We start from the raw sequence: 22713 nt of genomic DNA on the forward strand, positions 1-22713 counted from the left end.
CCTTGATCTGCATAGTAAATATGATGGTTAACCATAGACATAACCATTCCATGAAACAAATGACTCAATGAAAACAGCAAAAACAACCAAACATTCCCATAACACATTAGGCATGTATCATTCTCACCAGGATTTCACTTTTCATTCTTAATTCCCTGACTTTTAAAAGATATGACCGTCTTTACAAAAAACCTGCTAAGGGTATATGTAACAATGGTACTTGTGTTAGTTTCCTAGGGCTGTTGAAAGAAGTGCTACAAATTGAGTGGCTTAAAACAACAAATTTATCACATCACAGTTCTATAGGCCAGAAGTTCAAAATAAGTGTGTTAGCAGGGCACATTCCTTCAAGCCTGTAAATAAACTCTTTCTTACATTTCCCTAGATGTTGGTGGTTTGCTGGAAATCTTTGTCTTTCCTTGGCTGGCACTGGCATGTAACTCTGGTCTCTGACTTCACTGTCACAATGCATCTCCCTGTGTGTTTCTATCTTCACATGGCTATCATCTTTAAAACACTAGTCAGATTGGATTAGGGGCTCAGCTTACTCCTGTATGATCTCATTTTAAGTAACTGCATGTGCAATGACCCTATTTTCAAAAAGACTCACATTCTAAGACAATGGAAATTATGACTTCAGTGTATTTTTTGAGAGAAGGCACAATTCAACCCACAAAAGTACTCATAACATCAGGCAACACAAACCTGAAGCTTCAGGAGTTTGCAGTTTTAGAAGTAAGATACTTCAAATATGTCCATAGCATTTGGATATGGAAGAAAACTCATAGGAGAACACACAGAAAGGGAGAACCCAAAAAAGGAGTAAACTCTTTGCCTAAATTCTCAGTTGCCAAATTACATGGACATAGGGGAGACCCTGAGGAGGGTAAACTAATAAAAGCAGCATTTGTGAGCTATATGAACAGAATAGATATATTAGTAGCTGTATACCAATGAGGAGACAAACATTGCATTCTTGTTCAGGCAATTAATTAAATATTGTAATAACAGAGCAAGAATTCTCAGATGACTACAGAATTCATTGTCGTGACAATGGATTAGCTTCAATGTCTAGTTTACAACCAAAAATTATTAGACATGCAGGGAAACAGGAACACATGGCCCATAAACAGGAGCAAACAATAAATAGAAACTGAATCACAATGGTCACAGATGTTGGATTTAGCAGACAAAAACTTAACAGTAATAATTATAAGTGTGTTCAAATAATTTTTAGAAAGTAATATGTAATGAATAAAAAGAGAAACTCCAGAGAAATAAATTTGTTTAAAAAAAGTATAAATTTGAGAACTAAAAAATTTTATAAACTTCAATAATTTACCAGAGCAACTCAGCAGACTGGAGATGGCAGAGTAAAGTATGAGTAAACTTGAAGATAAATCAATACGAATTACCCAATCAGAAGAATAAAAAGGAAACACATTGATTAAAAAAAAAAGAATAGAGCCTGAGAGGCTTGCGGAAGAGCATCACTCAGGTGATCAAATATGCAACTGGAATTCCCAAAGGAAAAGAGACAGAACAAGCATGAAAATGTTTTGAAAAAAAAAATTACAGAATTTCCCCCCAAATTTGGTATAGAACATTTAATTCATATTCAGAAAGTTTAATGAACATTAAACAGAACTAAAACAAAGACAACTATTTCTAAGCACATTGTAATTAAACTGCTGAAATTCAAAGGAAAAAAAAATCTTGAACTCAGCTAGAGAAAACATACACGTTAGTTACAGGAGAAGAGGCTTTGATTGACTACTAACTTCTCCTAAGAGATTATGGAGCTTGGATAATATTGTAATGACAAAGCATAAGGACTAAAGATGTAAACAATTGGTCAATAATTAACTCCATGTTTAGTGAAGCTATTAAAAAATGAAGATGAAATCAAAACATTTTCAGATAAAGTGAGAAAATTTATTACCAGGAGAATTGCATTCCAATTAATGAAAGAGATGTTCAGGCTTTATAAACATATTTTTTTCTCTTAAATTCTTTAAAAGAGAAATGATTGTTTAAAGAAAAACAACTTATTTGTGTTTATATTATAGATACAAATAACATATATAACCACAGTAGCTCAAAAGCCAGAATGGAAATATACTTTTGGAATCTTAATGACATGAACTCTGAATGGATTGGGTTAACTTTAAAATGAATATTGTAATTTCTACCATATTCTACTCAAGAGAAGACAGACACTTTATAATAAAAAATGGTCAACATATCAGTATAATGTAACAATTATAAATGTATACACATTTAGTAACAGAGCCTTAAAATACATGGCACAAAATCTGAGAGAACCCAGGGGGAGAAATAGACAAGTATTTAATAACAGAGACCTTATACCCCTCCCAGTAACTGATAGAACAGATAGAAAGCCCCCCACCCCACCCCCAAAAAAACGGTAGAAAAATAGATCATAAGGACAGTACCAACCTAAATGGAAATACCAGAATACTACATCAGATAACTGTGGACTACCCATCCTTTTTCTGTACATCTGGGGTTTTCATCAAGGTAAGCCATATGTTGGGACGTAAATCAAAATATATTATTATTAGGCATATTCTCTGACAAATTGGATTAAATTAAAAATCAGCAATAATGAAACATCTAGAAAAGCCCTAAGTATCTGGGAATTCAATAATACCCTTCTCAAAAATCAATGAGAAAAAAGAAGCAATTGCAAAAGAAATTAAATATTATTTTAGAAAATTAAAATGAAATAAAATCTGTGGGATAAAGCTAAAGTGGCGATTGGGGGGAAATTTATAACTTTAAATGTATGTATTAGAAAAAGAGAAAATGGCTAAATTAATTATGTAGGTTTCTACCACAGAAGGTAGAAAAATGGATTCCCTAAGATGTGCATGCTTTAATTCCCGAAATCTTTAAATAGGCAATATTAGATGGCAGAAGAAACTTTGCAGATGTAATTAGTAGCATGGAATTTGAGATCAGGAGATTATTCTGGAGTATCTGGGTGGGTCCAGTATGATCATAAAGGGCCTTAAAAGTGGAGAACCTTTTGCAGTCGGATTAAAGGTATGAGATAGAAGAAGGAAGAAGGGAAATTTGAAATTTAAGAAGTATTTGACTCAGTATTGCTGGCTTTGAAGAATTAGGATGAAGTCTGCAAGTCATGGGATATGTGTGACTTCCTCAGCTGTTAAGCAACCAAGAGATAGGGATCTGAGTTCTACAACCCTAAGAAAATAGATCCCCCTCTAGTGTCTTCTGAAAGGACTACAGGCCCCCTGACACTGATTTCTGTCTGGCGAGATCTGTATCAGACTTCTGATCTATAGAACTCTAAGAGAAGAAACTTGTATAGTTTAAGCCACTAAGTTCTTGGCAATTTGTTATGGCAGAAGTGTAAAACTAATATATTTATTTATTTTTTTTTAAAAAAAGAAGTAGATGATACAAACTATTAATGCTAAGAATGATAGTGGAGATACTACTATAAATCCTATGATAATCAGGGGATAAAGGAATATGAACATTTTATGGACAAAGAGGTTGAGTATGCCTTATCTAAAATGCTTGAGACCAGAAGGGTTTTGGATTTTGGATTTTAAAAAGATTTTGGAACACAATGTTTGCATTATACCTATGTACCAGTTCAGCATCCCTAATCTGAAAATCTGAAATCCAAAATTTTCCAGTGAACATTTTCTTTGAGCGTCATGTTGGTTGAATGCTCAAAAAGTTTTGAATTTCAGAGTATTTTGGATTTCCGATTTTCTTTCAGATTAGGGATGCTCAACCTATACTTGTGATTATTCAGATGAATTATACAAGTTCTTTGAATAACATAAATGACCAAAACCAGCATAGGAAAAAATGAAAAATTTAAGTATTAAATTTAAGTAATAAAATTGAATTTTTAATTAAAACTCTCCCCACAATAAAAAGGCCAGGTATAGAGAACTTACCAGTAAATCCCATCAAACATTTAAAGAAGAAGGAAAAAAAAACTAATTCTACACAAAATACTGCATAAAACAAAGGAGGAAAGAATACTTCTCAACTCGTTTTATGACATTAGCATTACTCTAATATCACAGAAAAGTCATTACAAGAAGGCAAGGTAACAACCAGTATCCCTCATGAAAAAAGACATCCAATTTTAATAAAAATATTAGCAAATCAAATCCTCAGTATATAGAAGGACAATGCTCTTTCACTACAAAACTCTCAGCAAACTAGGCATAGAAGGGGAATTCACCTCCTTCATGTGGTAAAGACTCTGCATAAAAATACCTCATTCTCTAAGTGAGAGACTAAATGTGCTTCCCTTAAGACTAGGAACATGTCAAGGATGTTCCCTTTCATTATTTCTACTTAACATTTCACTCGAAGTCCTAGATATTTCAAACAGTTAAGAAAAAGGATAAAAGACATACAGTTGGAAAGAATGAAATGTTTTGATCAAAAAGTTGATGGTGTACTTAGAAAATCCTAATATGAATTTAAAAATATTCATGATAAGAAAATTTGTTAAGATAGCAGTATAAGAGGTCAGTAAATAAACATCAATAGTATTTGTATACTGTAGCCACAAGCACTTGGGAAAAAAATTTTCACTTAAATAAGATGCTGAAACATTATGCAAGGGGTCTTCAAAGTGTTCATGAAAAATGCATATTATAAAAAAATTGTGCATGGATTTCCATTTTTTTGCACTGTAATAAATTCATACTTTCTATAAAATGTCTGAATGGGATCTAGTTTGAGGCACTATGAAGGACACAATACCAGTTTGAAAAGAGCTTGTACGAGAATAACATGAATTGGTGAAAACTGAACCAAGAACAAATGTCATATTTAGGATGAAGCTTAGGTGAAAGAATGGTGTAATCACTGATGTGTTATGTAAAGTGTATGGGGACAGTTACCCAAATACATTCACAATTTACAAATGAACAACTTGTTTAAAGAAGGGATGAGAACAATGTTGAGGATGGAACCCACAGCAGCAGATGGTCCACGTCGATTTGCAAGGAAAAAAATTTTCTTGTTCATGCTCTAGTTGAAGATGCCCAACAATTAACAGCAGGATCAATAACCAATACAACAGACATCTTGATTGGTTTACCTTACACAATTCTGACTAAAAAATTACAGTTGAGCAAACTTTCCACCCCATGGGTGCCAAAAGCATTCTGTCCAGATCAACAGCAGCCAAGAGAAGAGCTTTCAAGAGAATTTTTAAACAAGTAGGATGAAGATTCTGAAGCATTGCTTTGAGGAATTGTAACAGGAGAAGGAACATGGCTTTACCAGTATGATCCTAAGAAAAACGTACAACCAAACTAATGACTACCAAGAGGTGAAAGTGGGCCACTCAAAGCAAAAGCACATCACTCAAAGTTCATGGCAACAGTTTTTTGGGGGGATGCTCAAGGCATTTTGCTTGATTTTGTGGAGGGTCAAAAAAAGAGAGTATCTGTTTATTGTATAAGAGTGTTTTGAGAAATCCAAAGCTTGATCATAGAGCCCTTCATCACAACAAAGCTGCTCATTCCTCTCAAAAAAGGGCAATTTTGCAACGTTTCAATGAAAAATCATTAGGCATTTGCCTTGCATTCCTGATTTGTCTCTTTCTGACTTTTGTTTGTTTTCTAATTCTAAAAATTATCTAAAGAACACCCTTTTTTTTTTTTCTTCAGTTAATAGTATAAAAATGTTGAATTGACATAGGTTAAATTCTCAGGACTCAGTTCTTTAGGGATAAACTAAGTGGCTGTTATCATTGCTTATAAAAATCTCTGGGGCCGGGCGCGGTGGCTCAAGCCTGTAATCCCAGCACTTTGGGAGGCTGAGGCGGGTGGATCACGAGGTCAAGAGATCGAGACCATCCTGGTCAACATGGTGAAACCCCGTCTCTACTAAAAAATACAAAAAGTTGGCTGGGCATGGTGGTGCGTGCCTGTAATCCCAGCTACTCAGGAGGCTGAGGCAGGAGAATTGCCTGAACCCAGGAGGCGGAGGTTGAGGTGAGCCGAGATCGCGCCATTGCACTCCAGCCTGGGTAACAAGAGCAAAACTCCATCTTAAAAAAAGAAAAAAGAAAAAAAAAATCTCTTGACCTTATTGGGGCTTATGTTGAGAAATAAAGTTCACATTTTTTATTTTTAACTTTTAATTTCATTTTCCATGACCTTTCTTGAAGTCCCGTTGAATATTTAGGGATAAATTTAACAACAATGGTGAAATGCCTGAGTACCAAATACTACAATCCATTGTTGAAAGAAATTAAAAAACAACTATATAAATGGAGAACAACTAAATAATTGTTTATGGATGGAAGATTCAATAGAATTAAAATATCAATTTTACAAACTGAATTTATATTCAATGCAATTCTAGTAAAAATTTCACCAGGATTTTTACTGGGGTGAATATTTACAAGAAAATTCTAAAAATTATATAAAAATGAGAACAACTTAAAGAAACCAAAGCAATTTTTAAAATAAAGAAAGTTGGAGTATCTTTTTCCAAGACTTACTATATAGCTAATCAGTACAATGTGGAATTGGTAAAAGAATAAATGTATAAATATATAAATCAATGGTACAGAATCAGTGGTACAGAACAGATCCCAGAAAATGACCAACAAACCTACTGTCAAGTGATTTTTGACAAACTAAGGTAATTAAATGGGGTAAAGAATAGTCTTTTTAGTAATGGTGCTAGAGCAACTGCTCTTCATATGACCAAAAAAAAATGGAATCTTGGTTTTTATTTGATACTAAACATAAAAATTAGCTCAAAATGCACCACAGCACGATATGTGAAAACGGAAATTATAAAATTTATAGAGAAGCACTTAGGAGAAAAATCTAAGCATTTCTACTTTTTCCACACACAAAAAAGTATGAACCATAAAATCAATTTTTATGCTGGTATGTGATATATTGGTAATTTGGATTAATTCAAATGAAAAAATGTGCTTCAAAAAGACACCATTAAAAATAATAGAGTTGCATACTGGGAGGAAATGTTTTCCATACACCTATCTGCAAAGAGATATCTATCCAGAAGAAAAAATAACTCCTACAACTCAATATTAAGATGACACATGGAGTCCAATAAAAATTGGACAAACTATTAGAACAGATTCTTCACCATAACCAATGTGTACATTAAAGTATGCCCTACATCATTCAATTTCAGGGAAGGTTTAATTAAAACCACAGTGAGTTAATACTACATGCCCAATAAAATGGCTAACATTGAAGAGACTGGCAATATGCAAAACGCTGGTCAAGATATCCAGCAACCGGAATTCTCCAACATTGCTGGAGAAAGCGTAAAATGTTACAGCCACTTTGGAAAACTGTTGGGTTTTTTATTACACATTTCAACATACCTCTACCCTATGATCCCGCATTTTCTTTTCTAGCTGTTTAACTGAGAGAAACACCCATGCCTACATTAAAGCTTGCACATTAATGTTCACACAGCTTTACTTATAATGGTTCCCAAGTGGAAAGTACCCAATTGTTCATCCACAGGTGAACAGATCAACAAACTACCGCTTATTTATATAATGAAATACTACTCAGCAATCAAAAATTTACCGATGCAGGACTCTGAAAGGCAGTATGTGAAATGAAAAAGCCAGACACAAAAGAATACATACTGCATAATTTCATTTATATGACATTTTATAAAATGTAAATTAATCTATAGTGACAGAACGAAAATCTGAAGGCCTGTCTGAAGGCCAGGTATGGAGGTAAGAATCACAGTGACACAAGAAACTTTTGAATGAATGTAAATTCTCTACAGCTTGATTGTTGTGGCTTCACAGTTATATAAATCAGTGAAAGCTTATCAGATTGCTCAAGTGCTACTTTAAAAGGTACACAGAAATATCAGATTATGCAGTGTTGTTTAAGGAGACAGGTTTTCTCTCTGTTTTTCTTGGATCACAGGTAAGAAACATTCTAACAGATGCTAGAATAGCATCCCTGACATACACTTACTATTCTGTTGCAATTTTCCTCTACAGTCTTGGGGGCATTAACACGGTAATGAGGAGAAGAGAAGGTATATAATCAAGGGGCAGGTATAACCACATGTCGATTCAACAAAAACGCGGACGTTAACACTTAGAGCTTGTTAGTTCGTAATTGTTTTGTATTTTGTTTAAGCCACTGGTGGACAAGTCCGCCACAATCATCTCTTTTCCTTAAAAGTTATCTGTCTTTCACTAGGATGGAATAAAAAAATTATAGTGTTGGATGGGTCATTTCCTCTTTGTAAAGATGAGGAGGACAGCAGCCTAAGAAGATTACGAGTGACAAAGCCAGTGGGTGATGAGAAATGAGACTTGATACCTCCAGATACCCCAATTCAGCACTTCCTGCCCATTTTCTTTTACAGAAAAAACACACAGAAATTACAGGTATTATGACTATTTGTATCAATAAGATTTTTTTCTAAAAAACACAGGAAATAGAAAACGTGTGGATACAGGTAAAGAGCTGAAGCAAATGAGTAGGAAGCAAACATTATGCCAGCTCAGGTACTCAGAAATAAAGTTACACCTTTTCTTGATCCCAATAGCCTGACACAATGCTAAGGTCGTCCATAGACTAATTAACCAAATTACATTTTCTAGTCTACCTAATGCATTTCTACTACATTGTATTTCCCTTGATGACCAAGACATGACTTTTTCCGTTTTTCTTGTTTCCTACGGATTCTGACATACTTCCTGTCACATAGTTGACACTCAGTAAACATTTATGACAAATTGAGCAAATGTCAATGTCATATTTTCAGGGAGCAATCTGTATATTTTCCTGTTGCCTTTAATGTTTATTCTGGCATCACATATATTTTTTCCATATGTCTGTGTGTAAAATAACAATGTGTATTCTCTTCATAAGGTATTTTCTATTTCAACACCTGTCCAAGTAATAGGTGAAAACTCTTCCCAAATGCCACAAGAGCTATGGCAAATGCAGAATTATTGTTAAGGAATTTTTCTCTTGAGATTGTGATGTCATAGAACTTCAGTAAAGGAAGATAAAAAGACATTCTGATATTATGTATGCTTAGTTAAAAGGATTTGGGGCTATTCCTGATTCTTTATTGAAAAAATAGATAGGGTAAAATCTAACTAACATAATTTCAGTGTTATTCAATATTTTATTAACGGAGGAAAGCATCATTTTAACTGCAGCAATCTATAGTATTATGGACTGATTACTAGTTCAAATGACAGAGTCCTACAATGAAACCCATAATTTTACATTGCGTTCTGCAAAAGATGATGGCAGTTCTTCACATTTAATGGTGTTGCTAGCTCAGAATCTTGTTAACACTCATAGTCTGAGAGATTGTGCTTATCCTTTCTTATTCTTATTTTAAACCAGAAAGAAAAATTTTCAAAGATCTATTAGCCTTTATTTTTCACATATGGTATTTTGGTCAATTAGAAAATTACAAAGAAGAGGCGCCTCAATTTGAAAATTTGAGAATTTAAGTAGAATGGTAAAATTATAAAGAAATGAATCTTTTTTTTTTTTTTTCCATACTAAAAAATACAAGTGCTGTGGTTTGACTTGCATTTAGCTCTTTGTAGCTATTTCTAGTCACTGATTCCATGGAAAGTCACTAAGGAGTTAGTTGCTTGTTACTGGGCAACAATTTATTCCAATTATAACTGAAATGTTGCTAATAGACAGTTACTGGTGGATAAGAACAGACTTTAAAAATGAACTATTCAATCCACAGCATTTTCTCTTGTTGTAAAGAGGCAGAAATTATTCTAACAATTGACACTTTGTAATGTTCTAAGGTCTTTTTAGACATTTCAAGCGCTCTGGGGGCACCGGTGAGGACCCAGGGGCGGCATAGTTCAGAGCTGTTAAATGTAGAGTGACACAATTAGATAGAATAGCTACAGAGACCAGAGACCAAATGTTACCAGCGTATGGAATGCCATATTCTCTATAAGACACAAATGGCATACAACCTTCAAACATCCATAGGAGGATTTTGTTTTTTTAGAAAAATGGACATTTGGTAACTACATTCTGTCTTTGACAACCTCTCAATTACATTTATAGTAATCGATTCAAAATTAAAGTACAAAAAAATAAAAATAAAAATTACAGCAAATTACACAGAACAATGGAGGGACGGCAAAATAAATTCCTTGCTGTTTCACATGTGCTTTTAAAGGAAACAAAACAAACAAAAAAGAGAAATTGTAGTTCCTGTTTCTTTCACCCAAATCCAAGCAGACTAACTGACAAGCCTAAACCTCTCCATGTGTCTTCCTGCTTCTGAGGCTAAAATATGGATAAGTTCAAAGTTTGACACATGGATGTATTTTGAAATGACATGTTTGGTATACAAAAAAAGAGATATCTATATATTTTATAATATTAAAATGTGATGTAAAACATACTGGCCAGAGTTGCATTTTTCACATGTGCAAGTTACACGCATAGAAGGAACAGAAGTTCATTGACTGTAGGATATGTAACCTTGAGAACTTTATCTTACAGCCAACGGTCACACATTCTGAAATGTCTTAAGTGATCTGGCCAGTTCTAAAGGTAGTAAGAAAAACTGGTTGCTAAAAATTTGCAATATCTAATTTCAGTTGTTGCTCTCCCACAGATTCACAAGCAAGCACATTCTCTGCAGCAATTCCAGGCAGAGTATACACAGAAATACTTGTTGAATTTAATTGGATTGAATTAAAATTTGTCCTATTGAAGAATAAAGTTGGCATTTCAAGTACAAGGTCCACAAACGATGTAGGTTCTTCTTAACTGGCTGTCTAATGAACTCCTGACTAGTTACAGATGAAAGGGATTAAAATAACTTTACTGAGCACTCAATTTAGTCTGTTTCATTATCTGAACTAAGGAAGTCTAGGATAATTAGCGTTCCTTAAAAAAAAGTTTCATCATTGCACTTCCTGTTTGATGAGTAAACAGCAAACCCATTATGGTCTGCAAGGTACATATTAAAACCTGTAACATAACTTGGAGAAAGTCAAGAATTCTCTTTGACAGGACACCGAAATGCCAAACAATCAACAACTCATTGTCATAGTGTGACAATCTTAGCTCGCTTGCAACTGGGCAAATAGTCAATTTGCAGAGAGAAGCAACGTCGGGGTAGACAGGAATGCTGTTATTAACCATTATAAGTATGACGCAGAGGTCGTACATCAGGCTATTACACCTTTTCATTACATGCTAACCCCTCGCAGCAGGGAAGCCACGCTTATGACTGCATTAGACAGACAAAGCCTTCAGCTCTTTAAAAAAAGAAAAAGCAAAAAAAAAAAAAAAAAAAAAAAAAAAAAGATGAAAAAAATTAAACTCGTTTTCTTACCAGCACGTTGCAGCACCAACTCGCTCACAGGAATGTTGCCTTTACAGGTTTCTCTTTTAATTATCCTAGAAGCAGGGAGACAAAAAAAAAAAAAAAAGAAAAAAAAAAAAAAAAAAAAAAGAAAAAGAAAAAAAAGAAAAAAAAGGCAAAGAAGAAGAAGCAGGGTGTTTAAATTAGCGTGCTGGAATCTTTTCAGTTTGTCGCAGAGTAGAAAAATAAAAAAGGAAAAAAAAAGGCTCAGTAATTTAAATTTGCTCTCAGTTCAGGCTGCAATGCTGGGTCCCGCCCCTTCTTCCGGCTGGGTTCCACTACCTGCAAGGCTGGAATTGACAGCCACCGTGCAAACAAAAAAAGGCAACAAGCATGCTGGGACCATTCTGTCTGCTGTTTGGGTCTCACTTGTCCTGACAACTAAAAATCATCAGTGGAAAGGTATTCTCCATTTCTTATTTGAGGTATTTGCATGTAATTTCAGTCCATTTTAATTGACACACCATAGAACATGATGTTGGGGTTTGATTACTGTTTGACGTGTTTGTTTTTTTTTTTTCATTTTTTTTCTTTTTCTAAACACCTATAAGAATACTAATAATTAATACTATTTTTATGATGATGACTGTTTAGTGACATCTTGTGCATTTCTTACTGTTCCTGTCTCCTGCTCCAAAACGCATTCTCTCCTGTCTTTTCCTTTAATTTCTAAACATTGAAATTTCTAGGAATATAGAGATGGAAATACCAGGATTTCCAGGGTTTCTATTTCTCCTCTGACTCTTCTTTTTTTGGGGATGGTGGGAGGGGTATAGGGAGGTGCATAATGCTAAGAATAATTCAAGGGACAGAGGGCCTAAGATGAAGGTCCCATCAACCCCAGAAATTTCTAGGGAGGATGAAATATTAAAATGAAAAAGTCTCCACAACTAAATGCAAGAATTTTATTTTCATATTTACGTACCATGCAAATAACTAAAAATCATGGAAATAAACTTGATCTCCATTGCCAATTTTACCTAAGGTGTGTCCTATAGAAAACCGCTTTAATTTTAGCAACAAAAACCTGTTACTTAATGTGCAGCATATTGCAAGTGTGTAGCAGTGGAATTATGAAAGATAATAAAACCTATCCTTCATCTGTCAGAATGTAAATTGCTTATGCAGAATTTTCAACAAGGTTTTTGTTGTTGTTGTTCTTTTCTAAATGTTCTTTTCAGACAAGGGTGTTAGCAACTACTTCGGTAATTAAGCTATCAGAAGCCTGCATGTAGTAGGGAACATCTATAAAGTTGCCTCTTGATCTGAAGCATTGCATTTATAACAGTTTATGGCATTGTTGCACCTATTCAAGTCTGAGTTTTTCTCTGATCATCCTACTACCCTAACTTAAGAGCACCATGCTGACGTCACATAGCTGGGGGTGGGTTGCTAAGGACTAAAAGATATAATCTTACCCAGTTCTTCACTGGTGGCCAAAGACACGGAAGAGGGTTACTCTTGATAATGTTACTGTGTTTAATCTACTTTTTAAAAAATAAACTATTATTTTCCTCTTATCCCTACCTCAAGCCATTTAAATGGATTTCACTATTTCTGGATTAGTGAAATGGATTCCACTATTGCACAACTTGTGGAATCTCTAAAATCAAGGACCCACTGCTTTAATGCATTTCAGTAAAAAAAATCAGATTTCAAAAGATAAATGATTAACAATGTAAGTTAAAAAAAATATGAGTTTGCTTTTTAAATTGGTAAAATTTAGCTGACTGTCAAATATTTGTTCTGTCATTTGAGGTCTCATCAGAAAGCCAAACCAACTAAAGAAGGAAAGGTCTGAGGATGCACAGAGTAAAACTCCATCTTTGTCTTGAATTATAACCTTTACCAAGATTATTTCTCTACTACTGTCAGCAATGAATGACTTTGTTCACTTCCTACTAACAGCTGTAGCACAGAAAAAAAAAGGACAGGTTAAGTACTCAAGAAGCCATGCTAACTTCCCAAATAGTTAGGCAATCGGCTTTAATGAAACAGTGTTAAATTACACCAACGTGCTAATTATAGAGGACTTTGTCACAGCATAAGATGCAATAAAACAACCCACGCCTTGGCTTGGAAAGTGCTATGCATAGATTCTTTTAGAAGATTTAATTGAAGAGAGATTTTATTTTCCTGAAGCATTCTATAATTTCAAGGGACATTCTTTCAACCCTTTCCTTTTTAAGACTAGTTCTAGACAAAAAAATAAAATAAAGACAGAGCTGAAAATAACTTAAAAATGTTATTACAAATATTTATGACTAAATTGCCAATATTAGTTACTATGGTATAATTGTGAACATAACATACTTAGACTATGTTAGGGAATATAAAAATACACACAGAGTGGCACATATTGGTTGATATTCTGAATGTCTATTTTAAATGAAGAAATAATACTTTTATGTTGATCAATGTTTATTGAGTTCAGTTAGAAAAATATTAATTTTTTAAGAGACAGGATCTCTCTTTGTTGCCCAGGCTGGAGTGCAGTGACATAATAATCACTCACTACAGCCTCAAAATCCTGGGCTCAAGCCATCCTTCCACCTCAGCCTCCTGAGTAGCTGGGACTACACATGCACACCGCCATGCTTGCTAATTCTTTCTTTCATTTTTTGGTTGAGATGGGGGCCTCACTGTGTTGCCCAGGCAGGTCTCAAACTACTAATTTCAAGATAGCTTCCCGTCTCAGCTTCCCAAAGTGCTGGGATTATAGGAGAATATTAATTTTGATTAAAATTAAACAATCCTGACATTAAACTTCAGAGAAGGAACATTTTTGTTTAGCTAATGTCAACTAGGTTTTAGCAAACGTGTCTCACACATGATTCCACGAGATATTTAACCTCACACATGATTCCACTAGATATTTAACCTGCTATTTCAGAGAATTTTACTTGGTGCTAGAGAGATTAAGTAATATATTGCATATCTCACAGCCATTCTGGAAAAAAATAATCCACTTCAAAAATAAATATCCTACTAAGATGTTAGGGAATTCTGTGTAGTGATATACATTTCAGCGGCTTTCATATCATGGAAATGTGTTTTAAAGCAATACACTGCAAGTTTCCCGAGATATATTTTAAAGAACTTGGAATAAGTATACTGGCATGTACTATTTAAATTTTCATGCTCAGAGAAAATTAATATCAATGTGGGAAATGCTAATTCATTTTTTAAAAGCTGTATCAAATTAATACATTTTAATCTTTCCAATTATAACTGACAATTAAATATCATTTTCAAACTTCTTACGTATATTAAAACTTTTACTTTTTGATGAATGTATTCCTCATTCTGAGTCAATTTTCTTCAGTGTTATTCTACCGTTTTGTCTTTTGGGCAATATAATACTGTCTAACAAATCATGTTGTGGCCCTGATGTCCTATTGATTACAATAACTAATGTATAGTAGTTTGCAATTTCAATAGAATTTGAAAAAAATGTTCACTCATGTTGTATCACCTAGCCATCATAGTTAACCCCTTTATATGTGAATAATCAGAAAATATTTTCTCAGGGCTGCCTAATAATGGTCTGCTACTCTTGTTTGGAACCATGTCCTTATCATTGAATCAACTGAAGTTTACGAAAGAAAGTTTAATTTGATTTTTAAAACATACACAGAATTCTTGATTTTAAAGAGATTTTCACAATGATTTCTTTGTGATCACGTAAGTATGGAACTGCAGGTGACTTCATCCGGGTAGATCACAAAGAGATGAAAACAGACACTGATACTTGCCTAGGATAAAAGCAAGACCGTGAGAATGCCTTATACCTCAGTTGGCCATTTTCATCTTCCTGCATGAACAGGAACACGTACCACAGATAAACTTTGCTTTTAGATTGAATTCAATTCTGAAATACAAGGTAGCTCATGTGCGAGTGGGCCACACAGAGAAATATAATGTCCCTGTGCCATTGGTGCTGGGTATGTGTGATACCTGAAATTTCAGGGCATTTTATTAATTTCTATTTCTAAACCGAAAGTGCACCCTGCTCCACTAAAAGGCATAGAAAACATACAAACTGTAAGCTGAGAACATGACATGCCACAGAAAATATTAACAGAAAACCCTGAGTTAGAGATACACATAAAAACTAGAGCATTTAACTATGAGAACACATTGACACGGGGAGGGGAACATCACACACCAGGGCCTGTCAGCGGGTGGGAGTCTAGGGGAGAGATAGCAGAGAAATACCTAATGTAGATGACAGGTTGATGGGTGCAGCCAACCACCATGGCACATATAGACCTACGTAACAAACCTGCACATTCTGCACATGTACCCCAGAACTTAAAGTATAATGATAATAATACAAAAACTAGAGCATTTTACAGACAGCCCATTACCTGGCAAAAGTGGCTGTGAGAATTTGGAAGCACATATTGGAAATAAGCGAAGTTTCTTTCTGAGTCAGTTAAGAGATTTGACTTTGAGAAAGTTTAAGCAAAGATGAAAGCCCAAGGAATTGCAGTACAAACATGAGAAAAAGGCGGCACAGGGCTGATGGGACAGTATCATCAGAACACATTCAGTGCTCAGAGAAGGGGGTGACTTCTCCCTTGGGCAATGGAGTGGAGAGCAGCACACACTCTGTGGGAGATGGGAAGGGGGTTACTAATTGGGAGGAGTGAGTGATGAGGTCAGTTTTTAACAAGTCCATCTGAGAACCCTGTTGGACAAAGTGGAGGGGATGGGACCATCTTGGTCCAGCTCTCAGAGAAGTTATCAGTAGAGAAGCGATGACGATGAGAGTCATGAGCGTACAACAGAAACCACAGAACAATGAGGTCTTCAAGAGAGCATCAAGAAATACAAAGAGCAGAATCCCAAGAATAGCAAAGAGGAAGCTCAAGTGAGAGATTAAGTGGCTTGAGAGGTAAGACGGAATGTGGAACACAGTGAGATAAAAGAATTCAAGCAGAAATGATTTGGACTAGACCAGGGCATCAAATGCCACAAAGATTTCAGATATTTATAATCGGGCCTGGAATCGCATGGAAAATATCAATAGGAATTAACTAGTAGAAAGCTAATAGTAAAGTGATGTTTATTGTAGTGGTAGGGGCAGTTGCCAGATAGCACTGGTGAAAACGTGAATTGTGAAAGGCAAAATGTCATGGCATTAACGACCACACAATTAAATGTAATAAGGACTTATTAACACTCTTACTGTGGTCCTATCTGGCAATGTAGTTTAATTTAGGTTTTACATAGGTAGTAAGGGATTCAAAACAGATTTCTAGGTTCCTATCTTGAAAGAAATGACAATCTATTTGGAATGTACACAATTGCATTTCAGATTTCTTATTAGAAACCATTCTATTTTGTATAGAGAAAACCATGGTATTATAGATAAGGCAACAAACATACTGCGGCATAATACATAACTATCTCTTACTAATTTATGGCATTCAACTTGGCAGGGACTAGCTATGCATATAATTTTAAAGGAGATTTAATGGCATACCTAAAAAACAGGCTGAGGAAATGCTCACTGGATCACTACATAAAGGAATATAAATGACACTATAACATACCTTAAAGTTTCCAGGAATCAGACACATGTACATGTATGCTATCACTTTGAATGGTGACCTATGTAATTGTCAACACTGGTCTGAACTGGCGATACTATATCCTTGTTTCAGGACTTTACTTTCAGTAGTTGCTTTGGAGTTTTCTCAAATTTGAATCTTTATGATTTATAAGGAAGTGTCGCCCTGCTAGCCCACAGATGCTCTGCAAAATGCTCATTGACATAGCTTCTGTTTTCTGATATTGTTAGTAAGTCAGAATTAAATGACTTGCTATTTTGGCATTTTAGCAAAGAAGTAGCATTTCATTCCAAAACTCCGAATTTCTTTTTAAGCCACTGGTGAGAAAGTCCTTTAAGGGCAGTTTTTTGGTCTTAAACCATGATTTTCTGTACTTACCAGAATTTATTGAATTTCTGTCTTTTAGATCTAGAAAGAAAATCAAGAGGAGATGATATGTGGGGAGAAATTATATGTGAATTCTGAAAATAATCTTCAAATCTTTTCCTGAAACAATTTATCACTTTCATTTAACTTAAAACCACTTCAAACATGGGAATTGCAGGTACAGCTTTCCTGGACACTGAGTTAATTTTATTATTCAGTTAGGGGCTTACATACCCATTTGTTACATAGTTTATTTAGAACAAAAGTTGAACAGTTGACAGAATATATTGTTAGACACTCTCTTGTTCTCCTTCCATTTTCTACAACATTACATAAACTTTCTAATATTACCATTTTTTGCTAGAGTTCAATATACACCACTGTAGGAAAAACAAAAACGAAACAGAAACAAAATTAGCTTTTTGCAAGCTTGTTGTTACGAAAAGCTTGTCTGGAATTTTGATGAAAAGGTAAGCCAGTATATGATCATGAAAAATTTGTTTCATTTTCCAAGTGGTTTACTTAAAATGCAGACTTGATGTACTTAAATGAACTTTTCAACTCTGCACTCAAAAAGTGTCATCAAGAGTCACGTGCAGCTTCCTAAGGAGTTTTTGTTTCACCCTAGAAGCAATGGGAGGCCACTAAGGTATTCTAAGCAGAAGTACGACATCATTTTATATATTGTTAAAAGACAAACCTTCTAGCCGTATTTAAAATAGATTGAAGTGGTGAGATTATTTCAATAACATATTACCCTGAAAATATTTTACCTTGCTTGATTTGACAATATAATTTTGGGGGAAGAGGGAAAAATAGGAATGTAAATGTAGAAGACAAGCAGGAATTAAATTAATATACGACATGATACTCGAATGGCGAATACCCTTGATAGAAGTAAGCTAAGCTTTGGTTTTAAGCTTCCCAAACAATGTGAAATAGAAAACACCATTAGCTGTGTGCATCAAAATATCCACAGATGAAAACAAACCACTTGTTTAGGAAATAGCTTGTTGACATGAGAAATTAGAGGAATTTCTCTGGTAAGTTTTCTCAGAGAGGTACCGGAATGGTTTGTTAAACAATGTTTCGGGTCGGGCGCGGTGGCTCAAGCCTGTAATCCCAGCACTTTGGGAGGCCGAGGCGGGTGGATCACGAGGTCAAGAGATCGAGACCATCCTGGTCAACACGGTGAAACCCCGTCTCTACTAAAAAATACAAAAAATTAGCTGGGCATGGTGGCGCGTGCCTGTAATCCCAGCTACTCAGGAGGCTGAGGCAGGAGAATTGCCTGAACCCAGGAGGCGGAGGTTGCGGTGAGCCGAGATCGCGCCATTGTACTCCAGCCTTGGTAACAAGAGCGAAACTCAAAAAAAAAAAAAAAAAAAAAAAAAAAACAAACAAACAAACAAAAAACAAAAAAAAACAATGTTTCACACAGACATTTATATTTTATACACGGTGGGTCTGATTTTTGTCATAAAAAAGCCCAATTTCTTATATCAAAGCTCAAGGTGATTATAGTTTTAGCCTGAAAGATAAACAATCTAATATGGCCGGTTGCGGTGGCTCATGTCTGTAATCCTAGCACTTTGGGAGGCCAATGCAGGCAGATCACATGAGGTCAGGAGTTCGAGATCAGCCTGGCTAACATGGCAAACCCATCTCTGCTAAAAATACAAAAATTAGTGGCATGGTGGCAGGCGCCTATAATTCCAACTACTCCGGACTTTGAGGCAAGAGAATCGCTTCAACACGGAAGGCGGAGGTAGCAGTGAGCCGAGATTATGCCACTGCACTCCAGCTTGGGCAACAAGAGTAAAACTCTGTCTCAAAAAATAAATAAATAAATAAATAAATGTAATCGAATGTTCCACTACAGACTAAAAACAAATTAAAAAGCATAGTAAGCAGTTGTCTAACCAATTAGACAGTATTAAGCAGTTAATCTGAGTTAGGTACTGTCCTTGTCACTAGAGATGCAACTGGCAACAGGACTCACTGTTTGCTCTCAGACTACTGGGGACACAGACAAGCTAACAGACAATTGCAATAGTGTATAGCCAGGCTTGAAGGGAACAAAGAAGTGAACACCATTCCTCCAGTGAGTTAACAGTGGTATCTCTAATCCTTAGAACAGAGTTGTCGAAACACATTTTTAACTCAAAATTTCTTAGATGTTGATAGAATAACATTGCTTAAAACAGTAAATATCATCTACCTAAAACTTATGAAGAACATCGTATTTACGTTGAAACTCAGAAGCATTCTCATTAGAATCAGAAACGAGGTAAGAGTGATTTCTGTTATCTTTGTTATCCAACATTGTTTGGCAGACAACAATTAAAAATGAACAATACGTATTTTGAGAGAGTAGAGGCAAACTCATTAATTTGTCTTTTTTAGATTATATACTCATCTATGTAGAATATTTAAGATCACATATAACTCAGAGGAGATGAAAGTTACTGATTCAGATAAATATATAAAAATCAATAATATCCTATACCTCAGCAATCCCGTATAATGTAATATACGTATAATCTATATACCAGGAACAGAACTATGAAAAGAAAATTTAACAAAAGATGTACAAGATATTTTTGGACAAAATTATAAAATGTTAACAAAATATATAGTATAGAATGGGAATATGTGAGTTTTAGAATGTTATAGAGAACTAATTTTCTGCAAATTTATCTATAAATGCAAAGTAATTTAAATCAAAATATTATACATTAGAACTCATGGAGTCTACATCTAAAATTCATTGCTTGAACTGTACAGTAAGCCTCCTTTTTAAAATATAATATTTGGGGGAATAGTATGTAAAAATTTTTCATCTATTTCATGATAAGAAATATGAAGCCACAGCTTTAGGAAGCATAGCACTTTTTAAAGCAAATGAGCAAAAATAATTTTACAATGAAACACACTGAAGACAGAAAGAAGAAAGCAGGTTTCAACTTCTAACCCAGTAACGTTGTGCAGGACTTACCTTCCTGACATGAACAATAAAACCAAATAAATACAAAACAACTGTGTGTAAGCAATGGATCATAAGCAGCTGAGAACTGTCACCCCTAAGAGAGAGGAAACAGGAAATAACCCCAGACTCACAAGAGGTCTCCAGGGAGAGGTCCCGAAATACAGCAGAGGGAAGCAAACCTAAAGCTGAGCATTATGGAGTCACTAATGAAGAGGCAGAGAGTTCAATGCTACTGAAACAGCTGAACGTTGCATGATAGATCACCAGAAAGGAGAGAGGGACTCCTAAGTATGTGTATGGGTTCCTTGAAAGTCCTTAAGGCCAGAGTGGGATTCTGCATTGCCCAACAGAAAGTGCTAGAAGGTTCAGAGTGGACCTGATATTGCACAGTTGTGATAGGTGCAGTGTTGTGGCCCAATTAGAATGGAAAGGCATTATTAAGTCAATACCTGAGTATTCACCTAATACACCAGCAAGAGCATACCTTAAGAGCAAAAACCATGTCTGAAAGATACGTAACCTTCTTTAAGTAAATCTAAAATGAAGCCCCAACTAAATACAGTAGAGATGCTAGCAAATTTGCATCCTATTAAAACAAAATTCAGTGCTCTAAAAAAGACTTCAATCCAGACTTAGTAACAATTGATAATACACAATAACCAGCATTCCTGCTTATTCCCTAGATATAAGAATAGCTAAGAAGAGAAATGTGTATTTATTTAACCCAAAAGAAGAAAGAAAAAGAAAAACAATATGACAAGAGATAGGATAGAAAACAAGTAGAAGTATGGTGTACATAACCCCAAATATATCAATACTGCATTAATTGTAAATTGACTCCAATTAAAATGCAGAGATTATCAGATGGTGTAATAAAGTAAGACCCAACAAAATGCAACCTACCTTTGTATATTCACCTTAAAATATAAAGATACTTTATGATCCATCAATTCCTCTACTGTGTGTCTGTGTGTGTGTATAGGTGTATAGATAGACAGACAGATAGAAAAGAAATCAATGTATTGGAGAGCTATCTGCACTCCAATGTTTATTGCAGCACCATTCACAATAAATAGAATCAACCTAAGAGACCATTAATGGATGAATGGATAAAGAAAATGTATCTACATACATAATGAAATATTATTCAGATATAAAAATAATAAAATCCTGTCATCTGCAGCAATATGGATGGTAATGGGGGTCGTTATGTTAAGTAAAATAGGTCAAGCACAGAAAAATACTGCATGTTCTCACTCATGTGGGAGTTAAAAGAGGGAATCTCATGAAGATATAAACTGGTGGTTATCAGAGGCTGGGAAGGGGAGGGAGGAAGGCAGTTGAAGAGAGGTTGATTAATAGACACAGATAGGAGTAAACCTAGTGTTTGGTAAATCAGCAAGGTGACTATTGTTAACATTAATCTGTTGTACATTTCCAAGTAACCTTAAAAGAATAATTCAAATGCTCCTAGCATAAAGAAAAGGTAAATATTGACGATGATTGATATCCTAAATATCCCAATTCACTCTTTACATATTATATACATGCATCAAATTATCTCATGTATCCCAAAATATATAATTACATATCAAAAAATAAAACCATCAGAGGAAAACAAACAAAAATAAAATAAAAAGATGAAACTAGGTTTAAAGTAGAAGTATGACAATAGTACACCATGTAGACATTAAGCACATGGAAGTTATAAAAGGATAAATTTATATCAAACTAAGTAGATTTCAAGATAAGAAGCATTAAAGATGAAAAAGAACATTTCATGCTAAAAGAGCAAAATCAACAGAGAAATGTAACAATCTTCATCGTGTCTGTGGCTAATAACTGTCTTGAAAGATATGAAGCAAAACTGGCAGAACTAAAGAGAAATAAAAGAAATTCCAAGTTGGAGTTGTAGATTTTGTCTCTTCTCTCAGAAATGAATTGAAAAAGGAGACAAGAAATCAATAGGGATATAGAAAATCTGACCTCAGAACGTTACACCCAGCAACTGCAGAAAACACTTTTTTTTCTAAGCACATATGAAATTGGCCCAGATATATCATATTGTGGGCAATAAAATAAGTGGTAATACATTTCAAAACTAACGAGAAAAAAATTACATTGTCAGAAAGAAAAAAGACTATATCACTTAGTATCCTCCAGTCATGTAAGAATAAGGAAATATTATCTACAAGTCAATTACAGCAATGAATTAGATGAAAATAGACACATTTCTTAAAATCTCAGTTTACCAAAATCAACATGAGAAATTACAGAAAACCAGAAAACTATTTACTCTTTAAATAGATTTGTAATAATATATCTTCCTGCAAAGAGAAGCCCAGACAG

At 34.7% G+C, this 22713-nt stretch overlaps 1 protein-coding gene and 1 long non-coding RNA gene across 8 annotated transcripts in view; one reads left to right on the forward strand and one right to left on the reverse strand.

Moving 5' to 3' along the window:
* CELF2 (CUGBP Elav-like family member 2) overlaps positions 1-11479 on the reverse strand; it is an 854288-nt gene extending 842809 nt beyond the window's left edge. Inside the window, exon 1 of the mRNA XM_074405053.1 lies at positions 11401-11479. The gene's annotated coding sequence lies outside the window, so the exon portion shown is untranslated. The remainder of the gene's footprint in view (positions 1-11400) is intronic.
* A 268-nt stretch (positions 11480-11747) lies between these two features.
* Positions 11748-22713, forward strand: part of LOC120367605 (uncharacterized) — an 88166-nt gene continuing 77200 nt past the window's right edge. For 5 of the 7 annotated variants that reach the window (XR_012518971.1, XR_012518969.1, XR_012518974.1 and 2 more), the window contains exon 1: positions 11748-11832. This is a non-coding gene — a long non-coding RNA (uncharacterized LOC120367605). The remainder of the gene's footprint in view (positions 11833-22713) is intronic. The other 2 variants (XR_012518972.1, XR_012518973.1) reach the window with 1 other exon arrangement.

This window comes from Saimiri boliviensis, chromosome 8, assembly GCF_048565385.1.
Source record: "Saimiri boliviensis isolate mSaiBol1 chromosome 8, mSaiBol1.pri, whole genome shotgun sequence".
Lineage (NCBI taxonomy): Eukaryota > Metazoa > Chordata > Mammalia > Primates > Cebidae > Saimiri > Saimiri boliviensis.